Source organism: Canis aureus, chromosome 20 (genome assembly GCF_053574225.1).
Source record: "Canis aureus isolate CA01 chromosome 20, VMU_Caureus_v.1.0, whole genome shotgun sequence".
Taxonomy (NCBI): domain Eukaryota; kingdom Metazoa; phylum Chordata; class Mammalia; order Carnivora; family Canidae; genus Canis; species Canis aureus.
This window is the reverse complement of record NC_135630.1, coordinates 9,717,684-9,733,508: the sequence shown is the minus strand read 5'-3', so window position 1 is coordinate 9,733,508 and position 15,825 is coordinate 9,717,684. Positions and strand designations below refer to the sequence as shown.

Genomic DNA, 15,825 nt, shown 5'->3' with positions numbered 1-15,825 from the left:
AGTCAGTGCTCAGTAATTCTGGGAAATTACATCAAACATCGAAAGTGTCTTAAATTCAATTTTCAAATGTAGAACTAAATATAATATGTGTCTTCAAAATAATAATCAGAGATGATAGATTCCAGACCTGATCGACTGTATTGTTTTGTGCAATACCATGTCAACTCTTTATATATATATATATATATATATATATATATATATATATATATATTTATTTTTTATTGGTGTTCAACTTGCCAACATATAGAATAACACCCAGTGCTCATCCCATCAAGTGCCCCCCTCAGTGCCCATCATCCAGTCACCCCCACCCTCCCGCCCACCTCCCCTTCCCCTACCCCTAGTTCGTTTCCCAGAGTTAGGTGTCTCTCATTTTCTGTCTCCCTCTCTGATATTTCCCACTCATTTTTTCTCCTTTCCCCTTTATTCCCTTTCACTATTTTTTATATTCCCCAAATGAATGAGACCATATAATGTTTATACCATGTCAACTCTTACACTTCTCTGTAAAGCAGGACATTTCCAGTGTGTGACTGTTAAGTGACACCTCACCACAACCCCATTTCTGTCTTATGTATATGAGGCTGTCATGCTGCATCCCAATACGTTTATCCTTTGGAAGTAGGCTAGGAAAATGCCAGATACCTGTGAGTAGAGAAAGTCCGCCTACAGAAGTAAAATGTCTCCAAAGAGGAAAGTAGGCCCAATGAGGCTGACTCATGGAGGCTGCAGGAAGAGCAAGTCTGGCACTTTCTCTCTTAGGCTTGGATTTTGAGGAAAGTGGATATCCACATAGTCAAGGATGAGTAAGGCAGGTTCCAACACCTGGAAGAAGGCCAGAAATGAGAAAAGATCTATATGTTAGAATGCAGGATAGTAAGCAAGCCATGTATTGTAATCAAGATTATCCAATTGGTATCATTTTGTATTGATGAGTCCTGGAGTAGTACTAGGAAGGCAGATACTGTGTCTATTTTGTTCACTAATAGATCTCTAACCCTAGCACAAACACTGGCACCAATAAGTATTTGTTAAATGATACAAATATTTGTAGACAAATCTTTTCTTATGGCATCACCAAAGTCTTATTTAAACAGGACAGTCTTGTCTAGCTATGCTGTGAAGACAAAGAAAATAGCTCTGAATCCACATTTGGTCTAGAGCATTAATGCTGCCCACCCCTCAGCCCTGAGCCACTTAGGGTGGTCAGCATAGCAATCAGGAGCAAGTACTCCCAAAAAAAAGATGGGTTCAGGTGAAAAGTCCAGGCATTTCCTCCCATGAGGACATTCTCCTTCTCCAGTGAATTTTAAAGATTCCAATTTTTCTACTAGTGTAGAAAAGTCATTCATTAAAAATCTATTGTATCAGGTATTGTAAAGTTACCTATGTTTCGTTTCAATCTGCTGCAGTTTATCAGAACTCAAGTAAGTGCATCCCGCTCCTCCCCAGGAGAACATAAAGTCATTTAATTTCTCCTCCTAATATTTGGGTTTTCCCTGACCCCAGGGGACCAGAGGACGCCTTTTCAGTTTGAGGGCTGAAAAGGAGACATCAGGCAGGTCCTGTGTAGGCATTCCTGGTTTCCAGGGTCCACTCAAGAGTTCTCAAACTGGTGGCCCAAAGACATGTTTTGTTTTGTTTGACATGTCTTCAGTGTTCTAAGATCTGTGAGTTAGTTGCAGTGGAGAGAAACAAACAGGATTATCCAATGTAGGACAGCAGAGCTCAAGTTCTTAGCAATGAGCTGACAAGCACCTGGCGAGCCCCACATTCCATGAAATGAGGGGTTGCTTCTCCCAGGAGGCCAAATCCAACTTCTTGTGACTTTGGCAGGTAGCAGCAGGCATTGCCAAACAACTCTCTGTATAACTGGGGTTTACGCTTGGTGAATAAGAGTTTACTCTTGATAAGCTGAGGTTGGCTGCTTGATGCCTAAACTCAAAACATTATCCCCTACCCTCGAGTGATCTCACACTTGGCATTATTTGAAGGTAAGATATCAGGTGTGCACAGCACTTCCCAGGAAAGCTGCAAGTGCAGCAGTTTTACCAGACTCCAGCCTGCTCCCCTGTGTGGCGGTGAAAGGACAGAAGACTAAACTCCTATTCTTCTCCACGCTCAGCTTTGTAAACCAGCTCCCCTAAAAAGCTTATTTTTTAATCCCCTCCATGTGACACTGTAGTATTTGTCTTCATACCTTGTCATAGCTCCCCAGAGCCAGCATTTAAAAATTGAGAGGTTTTACATGAAAATCTGGATGCCAGTGTATCTTAAAATTGCCTGCATTCCCAAATGACAGCAAACAGCTAAAGCAGAGAAGCCGGTCCTCACTATTTCTTGAATTCAGACTTTAGCCGTCATTTAGTGTCATATTTGCCTGGGATTTACCTGACTGTGAAATAAGAGGAATATGAAACACTTCTCGACTCCAGCTCTACCCTATACTTACCCCCATACACTCATGTGATACACCTATCTGGCCCTTGCAGAGATGTATCACAACTCATCTAAGTGGATCCAAGTCCACTAAGAGATTGATTAAAGATTGTCAAAAGGGGGAAGTAGAGGAGACCTTGTGTTTCAAGTGTACATGAAGGACCACCATGGGAGAACTAGGAGAAGGCTCATGGTTTCCAGGAGAAGGACCTCTGAGCTGTGGGAAGAAACACTTGCATGTAGTGTGCCAACCTGCCCTGAGCAGCAAGTCCAGAGAGGCAGTGGAGGACTCCCCCCACACCCCCACAGGGCATCATTTGGAGCCAGAAGTGACGGCCAGAGGACATCTTGTCAGAACCACAGAGGTTGCTCTGTATGTAATCCAAAATAATAAACCTCCAAAATGGACTAATATTGGGTTTCCTACCCACAGTTGTGAAGCTTCAATAATATCTAATCATGATTCAGATGAAAGAAGACTTGTATGCTCCGATCCTTGGGCCCGATGGCTCCTCTTTGCCCTTCCAGAGCCACTCTCCTTCCTTCATTGTCTTGTCTCTGCTTCTACACAGCTGCCTTGAGGATGGCATCAATAGGCTGCCAAGTCCTCTGGCTTCAAGTTGAGTCTGGTTAATAGGAAGTTAACCAGGGAGTTCTGTGAAGAAGAGTAGAGGCTCCCTCTCTGCAAGATTACCTCAAGCTGGATATGCCCCACAAAAGTTACTGCCTCTCCCCAGGAAGCCAAAGCAACACCATTCTCTTCAAGTTCTGCAGCCTGAGGGTTGGAACACCTCTGCTTCTGCTAGCACCAGGTTTCTTCACCATTCCTTGTGGTTCTTCTATACCAGACCTTTCTAAATAGAGCTCTCATTGAGTAAACCTATTTCAAGTGTGCCATCTTGTTTCTGCTGGGACCCTGTCTGATACAATGCCAAAGTAAAATGGGACGGTTCCCACCTGTCACACCAAGAAAAGTGGCATTCTGGAGTAACAGTGACAGGATCAGAGCCCTCCTACCAAATGAGATCCCTTCTGGATCCAGAACACAACTTGCTTCCCCTGACATAACCAAGAGTACACACTTGCTTACAGTGGAAAAAAATATTCCACAAGTTAAAGTACAGTCAAAGCTGCCCCCATTATGTTTAAGCATCTGAAATACCAAATTCCATTCTAGATATGGGTGTGCCTACTGAAAGGCTTCTGCATAGCAGTTGTGTGCTTAAGATGAAACATGAGCTTGGAGGCTCTGTCCTTGGTGCACAGACCTCTTATCCCACCAGATGCTGCACCCCTTGTAACCCTTGAGCAAGGCCTGCTGAAATGTGGACAAGGCAGGGTCCCCATGGGATCTTCCAGGATGCACCTGGAAGAGAGAAGCAAGAGAAGGGATAGTTCCCTGTTCATGAACTGAAATACTTGAGAAGTTTCCAGGAACCCTTCTAGCTTTATGCTCAGAATATGGTTATGGTACAGGAGGAGCCAAACCCAGCCTTCCATCTGGATCCCTTCCCTCCAGAATGCTGCTTCTAAGCCATGGCTTTACAGCTGTCCTTGCTCTGCCATACAGATGCCATCAGCTCCTCTCATTGATCATGGAAGTCTTTGAGGCTTGGTCAGCTAGAGTGGGGAAATGTTCATTAAATAGTTTAGGGCCACTGAAGAAGTTGAAACTGTAATTGTAGGAGGTGCTCACTTTGTGTGAAGGTTTGAGAAAAAGCTAGTGTAAGAAGAGAAGTCACATGGAGGTCAAAAGCCCGGTTGCCATAAAAATAGAAAGTAGAACATCTGAGTTATCTCACTGCTAGTGTATGCATTAGGCATTCTTCAGGACTACAGGCCAGGGGCTAGTGCTCAGGGATAATATGTGGGCTTAGACTGTAGCATCTCCCATAGGACCTTCCAAAATTTAGAGAGGACTTGCAGTCACTTTCACTCATGAGATAATCCAACAGACTATGGAGTTAGTTCTCACTGGCCCAGCCCTCTGGCTCCAAACTTCACACAGAATTCACATTTTCCCATAATTTAAATATATGCAACTTAGTGTGGAAATACTAATAACATATTTGTGCTGTGGTTAAATGATTAGAGAACTCAACTTATGTGTCATTTAAGATAAATCTTCCCGGAGTTACTTCGCGGGCTAGGATGGGGGTCAAGTCAGGCACTTCGTCCTCACTTGGGAGAGGTATTTGCCATTGTTCCCCATTGGTTGAGCATTGCCCCCCAGGAACTACTGACTCCCAAAACTCCCACTTCAGGGCTCCCTTCCGTGTCTCATGCTGTGTCATTGGAGAAGCCCTCGGCCCAAAAGTAAAAGTCACACAATGTATGCTTAGGGCATAATACTGTCAGCACAATGTGAGTCGACGCCTATACAGATCATAGTTCGTTCCTTTAGCTACAGGTAAATCAAAAGTGGGTCCAAAAGGATGAGAGGCAAAGCACAAGAGGTATCAGGCACACAAGGTGTCTCAGGAAATCCAGTCTGTAATTGTAAGGATGCTTAGCGAATGTAGAATGAGAAGGAAAAGACCCAAATATTCTTGTAGTATATTTGGTGCTTGAAGAATCCGATTTGCTTTGGTATAGCATACATCTTTCCAAAAACCAGAATATGTTTGTCCATAAAATATAGTTTTTTCTCTACTGATTGCTAGATAATCACACATGTTGGCTATATTGAGTCTACTTTTTCCATATCCTTGTTTCTTGCATTATTTATTGATTTTTTTAAGAGGTGATACATTCAAAGATCAAAAAAGTCTAACAGCAGCTGTTTTAGAAAACTGTTCAGCAGTATGTACCAAACTGAACATACACATCTCCCATGACCCAGCAGTTCCTCCCCTAGATGCATTCCTGGCAGGAATGTATGCATGTATGACCAAAAGACACTGGTGAGAATATTTATCATAGCACGATTCATAAGAGCTTTGTCAGATGCTGGCTCCCCCAAAACATCTCCACATAATTCGTTGGTAAAACAAAATTGAGCTCCTCTACAGCTGTGTACGTTGTGGGCAATGGATAGTAATGCAAATTATTCTTGTTTAATCATACACCAATGAATTTTGTAAGGTGAAGATGGAATTGATCATCGCCCCATGGAAATTGGCTAATTTTGCATCTATTAGCTAATTCATTTCAACATTCCCAATTACCTATACAAGTGTCCGTTCTCTGGATTCTCTTTGAACTGTTCTGGGTTTTTTATTTTTGGTTTTCTGGGTTTTTAAAAAAAATATATTTTACTAGTTCCCTGATTAATGAATGAGTTAAAATCATTGACCCATATGTGTTTTCTATTTGCGTGAGAGTCATGATTTTACCTCTTTTTAAAGATGAATTTTTAACAGGAGTGAGCAGTCACGATAGTGGGAGCAGATAATGACTGGAGGGCACCTGAGGCAAATAAGCTTCCTGGCGTCATGGGCACTGGTGAGGTGGTGCTATGTTCTATTTCTAGATATGGTTGCTGACTCCACAGAGGAACACTTGGAGCTGTAGACGAAAGCTCTTTGCAATTTTCTGAATGTATGTTATACTTAAATGAAAAACTCATTTTAAAATTTTAAAAATACAATTAAATAAACAGCCAAAAGGTATACAGTGAAATCCCTCTCCAGCTAACCACCTCCTATCTCAGCACCAGCCACTGTTGTTCATTTGTTGTTTTACTGATCATTCCAAATGTTTTATTTTTTTTAAAGCATATAGGAGCGAATAGGATACAGACTCCTTTTTGCCCAAAAGATAGCATAAAAGATACAATATACACACTGTCCTGAGTCTTTTATTTTTCTCTTCACAATGAATCGTGGAGATCTCTTCTTATCAGTGCATGGACCTCCTCCACTCTTTATTACAGCTCCATTGTATTTCATTAAATGGATGTGCCATACTTTATTTACCCAGCCCTTTCTATTGATGGGCATTTGGGTTGTTTCTAATCTTTTGCCTCACAGAAATATATCAAGCTCCCAGATAATAAGAAGAAAAAGACAGGAAGGGAGAAAGGAGAGAGGCATGGAAATCGACGTGGGAAGGTGTTGTCAGTGGCATAAAGGCCCTGAACACGCGTGGGGGTGGGAACGTCTGAGATGAGGGTCGGTAGCTGTGACACCGCACATCAACTCTTTTCCTTTAGAATTTTGCCTTCCTCCAGCCTTGACATTTTTCTTTAAATGGTTACCTATTTTAACAAAGGGAAGTCAACAAACACTGCCTTTTCTCCAGTACGGCTGGATAGTATGCATATATTGGACATATAGGAGTCTTTATAATGATTCAAATGCTGGGGTCTCCCTCAACTCAGAAAAAAAACAAGAAGAGCTGATTTCAAACAGCTAGTATTTTCTTTCCAGGAATGAAATGCCAATAGTCTCCAGGTTCCCACTTACCTTGGAGCAAAGAGAATCAGGTTGCTAGGTGGGCCTTCAGGGGCTGTGACTCCCAAAGTCACTGCCCAGCAGCATGACAAGCCCAATTTGTAATTCTCCTTTATTTTCCATCCCAGAGGGATGGAAAGGCCCAGCTGCCTCTTTCTAACAAAAATTTATTTTATCAAGCAAGCACCATGTTCTTTCAGCTCTGGAGAAGCCCAGTATGAACTGGAAAAGACAAAACGATTGTTCTCATTTGCACAACTGCTTGGAAAGAAAATGAGATTACTGGCATCAAGGGAAAATTTAAATTTTTCCCCAGGCAAGAAGAATTGACTTCCTGTGCTCCAGGATGAAGGTAGTAGAGAATTTATTGCTCGACCTAGCTGAAAGAAAATAAGGAGCCTCGTAAACCCAGGCAATTTAAACACACACATGCACCCAGAAATTCTCTGTGCTATGATTTATGCAAATGTGTTAATTCATAATTAAAAGGTAATTGAGATCATTTTAATGGCCTTTTCTTCCTTTTAGACTGCCTCAGTGGCAGACCCCTGTCACATCAATTTGGGGTGTTAATATATCAATTCCAATGATTTTATTGTCTTAAAAATAATTTAGCTGCTGCAGAGGCTGCCTTAGGGAGTTCAGTCTCCAAGGAGGAAGCTATCTAACAGCCAGTCGTTCTGATCTCCCAGTTATTGACATGCAGAAAAAGAAACATTCACTTTTAATAATAAGGCTCTCTTTCATGCAAAGATAGTAGAGGATTTCTGAGAATAAATAATTCATGCTTCTCCAAGCTCCCTGAGAATAAATTTGTTCCTTTTCTGTTTTGTTTTTCTCCAAGATATGACATCTTAGGAAGAAGGGGCTAGGGGGAAAGAAAGCACTTTCTGCTTCTGTGGATATAACACACTGAGTATTTCATTCCCTAGTGCAACAAAACCTCAAGATCAACAGACAAGAGCTGAAAACCTTTTCCCACCAGACAGACACAGTGCCATCTAAATGTTCTCTCAAAAGATAGCATCTCATAAACAGTCTCAACAAAGGGATGTCAGTTTTCCCTTTACTGTGCACGTGCACATCATTTAAAAAAAAAAAAAAACTAATAATCACAACCAAATCCAGCATGAAATTAATTGCATTTAATTGATCACATGACTAGCTAGTTACAACTCTTGCTGTATTTTGAAAAAGTTCTACATACTTTCCATATTTGATTTCATTTGTCATTAAAAGAAAAAAAGACGGCAGTTTTCTAATATACTGTCTACCAGTGGTTCTCAAACTTAGCGTATTTTAAAATCACCAAAGAAATTTGACTAAATACAGATTCCTCAGCATTGCCCCTCAAAATTCCTATTCGCTTTGTCTGGCATAGAGTCCAGGAAATTTCTGATCTTCCTATACCATGGTTTGAGAAAACACTACACTATAATTCTAATAAAATATAATTTGGCTGAATATCTGCTTTAGCCTGAATGTTTGCATCTCCCAAATTTCATATGTTGAAGCCCATATGTGATGGTATTTGGAGGTGGAGACTTTGGGAGGTAAGTGGGTCATAAAGGTAGATCTCCCCAAAATGGGATTAGTGTTCTTACAAGAGAAGAAAGACAACTAGCTTAGATGTTAAGACTCAAACCAGAAAGAGGGCCTTCATTAAGAACCGAACCATGCTGGCACCCTAATCTTGAACTTCCAGACTCTAGAACTGTAGGAAACAAATGCTTCTCTTTAAACTAGCCACTCTATGTTATTCTGTTATAGCAGCCCAAATTAACGAAGACAAAATACAAATATCCCCCCTGGCATGATTCCTTTGATTGTTCCCTGAGATTGACTATTGATCTCTACATGCCCCTGAAAAGTCTACTCTTTTGAAAGAAATTGCATATTTGGATTATCTGAATGATGCTATGGAGCCTTAATTCATGGTGGAACCGAAGCAGGAATAGAGGAATGTCATAAAATCCAGATTCCTAGGATATTGGTTAAGAAATTGAGGGTAATGAGTTTGTTGAAAAACTATGCACTCTTTACTAAGAAAAAAGGCACATCCACACAAATTTTATACCATTTGGGTAGTTTTACAGACCTCAGGGTAGAGATTTCCATCCTAAACTAGGTCATAAATATAAGGGCCAATGTTTATTTGAGTTTAAGAATGTGAAGACAATATGTTCTATGACGAGGTGGTGGTGACAGCTGAAATGTGTGGTTGAAATGTAAGACAGGTCTTCTGATTCCAAGAAATAAAAAAAAAAAAATTGTTAACAAACACCACTTCCAAACTTTCAAAGGTAAAATAAAGTTTAGCAGCCAACCAGTTCACACAGTCTATAAAAATAGCCAAAGCAGGTAATTTTAAGTGCTAAAGTACAAGAATTAAAAAGAAAAATGTTAGGAGTAGAATAAAAGAAGGTGAAATGTTTTTTCTTCCTCAAACCTGAAAGTCTTTAATTTTGCTTTGGCTCTATATAAACGAAGTAAGACATTCTGTTTAGTAAAACTAAAAAATAGTCTCTGTGACTATTTCCACCGTGCCCCTCCCCCCGCCAGGATATCATATATAGTAATTCAGCAGAAAGAAAGAAAGAACACTAGCAAGGTCCAAACAGTACCAGAAATTCCATGAAGATATTAAATTTGCTCATCACATTTTATCTATCTGATTGCACAATTAAAGGAATGCTGAGATCATGTCTAAAAAGCAAAGTGAGCCTCACTAAAAGAAAGGTATTATATTAATGCAAAGTATTGCTTCATCATCTTAAACTTGAATATCATTGCCATCTATTTATTTCATACGAGTTCTAGAAGAATTAAATAAACTGAGATTTAAAAAACACTTTGTCTATATGATATAACTTATTACATAGATAGCTAATAGCAAATGGATTGCATTGGATATGACTCCTAGAGTATGTTATAACAAAAGACTTTTAAAGGGCCTGGAGAAGAGAAACTGAAGTTGTTAGGACTAATTAAAAGAAAGGAGAAGAGAAGGCAGAGACAGAAGGACTATTCATCTGTAGTACTCAGTTGCCTCTTGCTGTGTAAGAAACTACCGCAAAACGTTGTAGCAGCTTAAAGTTAGCTATTTGCTTATGATTCTGTGGGTCAGCAGTTGGGAATGGATTCAGCTGGAAAAATTTCATCTCTACTCCAGGTGATGTTCATGGTGCTCATTCACATGTCTGGGATCTCAGCTGGGACAAGCAGGATGGCTAAGATGTTTGAGGTATCTGGGTCTCTCTCCACGTGGTCGCTCGGCCTCCAAGAAACAGAGTTCCAAGAGGACTATTAAAAAACCTTGAAAGTCTTATAAGGTGTTGGCTCAGATCTCACATAATATCACATCTGCTTTATGATAATCTGAGTCACAAGACAGCCCAGACACAAACAATGGGAAAATGGACTCAACCTCTTGATGGAGGAAGTTGCAAGATATTTGTGGCCATTCTCATCTACCAAAGATGCTTTTCTGTAAAACTGTACTACGTGTAACACAAAAGTATTTTTGTAGAGAAGAGGGTGCACTTCATTAAGACTATCAACCTGATGGGACACCTGGGTGGCTCAGTGGTTGGGCATCTGCCCTGGGCTCAGGGCATGATCCCGGGTCGAGGGATTGAGTCCCGCATCAGGATCCCTGTGATGAACCTGCTTTTCCATCTTTCTACGTCTCTGCCTCTCTCTCTGTGTCTCTCATGAATAAATAAATAAATCTTAAAAAATATATACTGCCGACCTGAACACCAAAGAGTGATTAGTGGATGAATGTAGATGGTAAATATTTGTTGAGCTGTTAGGGATGGGAGGTGCAGAAAGATAGATGGAATCCTTAATAAAGTATGTGTCCCTCAAGTGAATTATTTTGATAAGCAGAACCAAAAGTATAAGAAACTGCTATCTCTATTTTTAATGACTACCGTAAGTTGGTGGATTAACAAATATGATGCCAATGGTAACACTAAGATATAATGGTTTTGTAATTCAGCACTGAGAACATGATATAATGAACACATGTTAACCATACCTAACTGTTAAATAACCTGTTACTCACATAGATTTTTTTTAAGTAGGTAGGATAAAATAATTTCAACAGGATCAAGTGAGTTGTGATGTAGCATAAAAAAATCTTGCCAGATGCTTTTTTCACTACCTCACTGTTATAAAAAGAAGTACAGAAACAAGCAGAAAGAAAACTTTATCACACTTGGAGTTAGAAAAAGGGCATTCTAGTCCTATCCTGCCAGGAACTTGCAGTCTGCATATTAAGTAGAGGTTTCTCTAAGTGATCAGAGTGGTGGTAGATGATTTGTACAGTTTTGTAAGTTATAATATTATTATATAAACACACATACACACACAGATATACATAAATGCAAATGTGAATGCTGACAGAGAAAGAATTCACAAAAACCAATAGTGCCTTGGAGAAGAGCACAATTAAAGAATTTAATTTTTGTTATTTCTCTTGGCCTTTTATTCTCAAAGTTAATTATTCAAGAAATAATATATCCGTAAATCATTCATTTTATTTTAGCAAAAACCTTTGATATTCCATTTATGCTGAACATGATAGACTTCTTTTTGAAGAGTCCTTCTCAGCATGTATTAAAAAAGACAATAATTCTAATTTTGTCCCACTCTGCATATATCATAAAAATAAAATTATAGAATCCTAGAATCTAGGATCTAATACTATTTAAATTTTTAGTCATGAAACATATGTTACTATAGCTTACATTCATGTTTTATTTCCAAGGATTTTTAAACCATTGCCTACATTGTTTATTTATATGTGGCATACCTCTATGAAAGTTGAAGGCTGATATGATTGTACCAATTTTGCAAGTAAAAAAAAACTGACTAATAAATTGATGATAGCAAGAAGGTATCAACAAGTGTTTTAACAGATGACAGATTAACAGATATGAGCCCAGGTAATGGAAAACTTAATCATTCAAAATATGTCCTGAAAAAGGAGGTAAAACTTTTCCAGTTCTAGAACTGTACTTTTGTATGTTGACAAGCTTTTTTTTTTTAAGATTTTATTTATTTGTTCATGAGAGAGAGAGAAAGAGACAGACAGAGGGAGAAGCAGGCTCCATGCAGGGAACCTGATGTGGGACTCGATCCTGGGACTCCAGGATTATGCCTTGAGCTGAAGGCAGACACTCAACCACTGAGCCACCCAGGCATCCCTGTTGACAAGCTCTAAATCAAATATAATTAACAGAGATTTCTGCTATCAATCATGATGGAGATTAGAGAACTGATTTATTCTCCCACTTAAAACAACTAAAAAGAACAAGCAAAACATATGAAAAACAATTGTAAGACATTGAACCTCAAGAAATACAGGACAGTGATTACTGAGAGAGGGGAAAATAAATGGGGAAAGCCCTATGATACTCCAGCTAACTGACTAGAGAGAGTTTCCAGGATGCAGCACATGGAGGAAGAATGCAAGGAAAATTTTGAAGTATACTTCAGTTGAAGAAATAGACCTAAGAGTCCAGGGAGAATCAGACTGCTAGAGCTTGTGGGATAGAGTTCCAGAGAGAAAACAGCTGCACAGATAGACAACTATAGAAATCTGTAGAAGATCCCACTTGAAATTTTAGAGTAATGCTGGTCCGAACATATATGTGTGAGGAAACTGCCTGAGACTGAGGAAAGAAGCACAACTCAAAAAAGCACAGAGAACAATCTTTGGGGCTCTCATAGATCAGAAATAGTATCTATTCCCACTAGTGAGAGTGGAAAACCACCCAGTTTGTAAGATATTTGGTAGAGTGTCCAGAAGGTATTACCTCAATATGGAGACAATATTAGATGCAAGCTAAATGCTACTCTGATCATGCCCGGCAAGGCTTGAAAGCAAACCTAGAGAGATCAAACTTTTCAAGTTATTTAACTGCATCCCAAAACAAAACTCAAGAATAGTTATAATGATTTCAAAAATATCCAGCACTAAGCAAGGCAAAATTACAATGTCTGGCATCTAATCAAAAATTACCAGGCAGGGGCACCAAGGTGGCTCAGGTGGTTGAGTGTCTGACTTTTCATTTTGGCTCAGGTTATGATCTCAGGGTCATGAGGCGGAGCCCTGTGTCAGCTCCGTGCTCAGCGGGGAATCTACTTGAAACTCTCTCTCCCTCTGCTCCTCCTACTGCTTGTGCTCTCTCACTCTCTATCTAAAATATATAAATAAATCTTTAAAAAAATTACCAGGCATACAAAGAGATAGGAATATGACCCATAATGAGGAAAAAATAAATCAAGCAAAACTAACTCAGGAATGACACAACTGGTAGAATTAGCAGACAAGGACATTAAAATATTCACCATGATTCTAGTCTATATTTTCAAAAAGCTAGTTTTTAAATACCTTTAAAAGGGTGCCATGTTAAAGCAAAAATAACAACAATGCTTTGTGGGGTTTATAATATATATAGAAGTAAAATGTATAACAATAATGTAATGATCCAAAGGTTAGGATGTGGGAAATGGAATTATATCGTTGTAAGGTCTTACAAACACATGAAGTAGTATATCATTTGAAGGTAGACTAAGCGAAGTTAAAGATGTGTACTATAAACTATGAAATGACCACTTAAAATGAATAATAAATATTAGAGCTAGTATACTATCCAACAAAGAAGTAAAATGGAATAACCAAAAGCAACCCAAAAGAAGGCTGAAAAGAACAAAATAAAAATGGAACAACAGAAAAAAATGGCAAGATAGGTGATTTTAAGCCACCTATATCAATAATCACATTAAATGTAAATGGTTTAAAGACCCAATTAAAAGCAGAAGTATTCAGAGTAGATTAAAAGAAGCAAAATGCAACCATATGATCACTGTAAGAAACTCACTTTAAAAATAAGATACAAATAGGCTAAAAGAATGGAAAAAGATATACTATGCTAATGCTAGTCAAATATTATTAATAGCCTAATTGAAACTGCTTTAAAGAAGCCCTTGTTATTTGTGCATGTGAAAGCATAACATCTTAGATGCAAAAAAAAAAAGAAAGAAAGAAAGAAAGAAAGAAAGAAAGAAAGAAAGAAAGAAAGAAAGAAAGAAAAAAGAAAAAAAAAGTTCTATAATTGTCTTTTAGAATGGTAATTACACAATCACGCACACTAATTCCCTGGAAGTTAAAAGAGAATGGAAGCTCTGAAAATGGGAAATGAAAATGTCTTTCTTTGTATTTTATTTCTTTTCTTTTGGCTATTTTTCTGTTGACTGAACAGTAAAAGAAAACAGCAACATAATCTGGAGCTCCTTTTGCTCAGTGCACCAGTCGCATTATTGATTTGGTATCATGGTGTATATAAAGCAATGTTTGCTTCAATGACTCCAAGCTGTATTCCAAATAAAAAGCTGTATGTATAAAGACAGATTCCTACAAAGGTAAATTTAAGAGAAAATAATTTTTTAAGCTCATTCTAGTTTCCTTCCCACTCCATTTCTCTCATAAAGAACTATCATCTAACCAAATTACATTATTTTATCATGCTAGATTATTGAATATCGCTTAGCTTATTCAAAGATTTTTGTCAAGTTATATTTTGAGGAAATTCAGTCTGTGCATGGGTGATGTATCATAAGAAAAGCTAAATGCATAAATATTCAGTACCTATGGTTCATATAGATACAGTTTATTTCCTCCTATTTTGTGATCCAAGGTTTATAGTTCCTTCTAAAACTGAATAAACGGGAAGTGGAGACAAGAGTAGGATATGAAATAGTGGCAGCAGCTGAATATGGCCCAGGTTAGGGGCACAGTTGGAGTGGAAGCATGAGATCCCTGTGTCTGAATCTGATTGAGAGTGAACAAGGAAATGAATTCGAGCATGTTAGCTTTAGATGCAAACAATAAGAAATCGTAAAGAGAGAACAATTTTCCATTAAGTGAATTCATACTGTTATTAATTTTAGTTACTACAACCAGACAACAGAGGATGCTAAATTTTAGTGGAGGATTTGGAGGCAAAGTGCAAAAAGTGAATACGTTTGGATAGAAGATCAGTGACCCATAAGTTTGTCAACTGCATGAACTGTATAAACATAATCTCACTAATATCTAGTGTAAGCTGAAGAGTTTTAGTTCCTTTCTAGAACTGATTGGTCATGATCCAGCGATTACTTATCTTGACTCCTAACCTGAGAAGAATGTTGCACAGGTAACTCGCGGTCATGAGCATCCAGACCAGCAGGCTAAGGGAAAGACCACCACCAACAAGGACGTATTCAGGGGAACATTACTTAAAAGGAAACTCTGAGTATCTCCTTTGAGGACTCTGCAAATGCATTACCAACATCAGCAGGTACAGCTAACTCCTATTTGTCTAGAAGAATAGTAAGCCTTACCATATGTATGACGGGCAGCTTGTCAATCTTCAAAAGAGACTACAGTGAATGCAGTGGCCTTATGTTAGGAGAGTAAGACATGATTAAATCTCTGAACATTCAAGATGAACACTTTGCAGCATCATAGCATGATGATTCTGTGTGAGTTGGGGGGGGGAGGTGCGTGATGGCCAAAAATTTTTGATTTTTTGAAATCTCACTAAATAAGACACGGCATCATGATTACTCCCATGTTGCAAATATAGAGGAAACCTAGATGGTGGAAGGCCAACTTATTATTGAGCCTGGGAACACCTGTATTCTTCCGCAGACAAAATATCAGCTTTGAATACAGCAGAACCAACTCTCATTCCTTCATTTTGACCTTAAATATGCCATATGATCTGTTGTGGGACAAGCCTTGATCTAGTAGTGGAACTAAAACTTAGTTAAGAATTATGGAAACATCTAGGCTCAATCGCTGCCTGTGGACTGAACACAGGTAAGTAAGGGAAGAAACCCATCACCTGATTGTCAGAGGAAACTGATTATCTGCCCTCTGGGTTTCCTAAATGCCATTTGATTGTATTTGACTCTATCGATGGATATATTTTCC

The 15,825-nt window shown here is 38.8% G+C and overlaps 1 long non-coding RNA gene across 6 annotated transcripts in view; it reads right to left on the bottom strand.

The window, feature by feature from the left end:
* Positions 1-15,825, bottom strand: part of LOC144291472 (uncharacterized) — a 151,544-nt gene that overhangs the window by 95,945 nt on the left and 39,774 nt on the right. For all 6 annotated transcript variants that reach the window (XR_013358737.1, XR_013358739.1, XR_013358735.1 and 3 more), the window contains exon 2: positions 649-828. This is a non-coding gene — a long non-coding RNA (uncharacterized LOC144291472). The remainder of the gene's footprint in view (positions 1-648; positions 829-15,825) is intronic.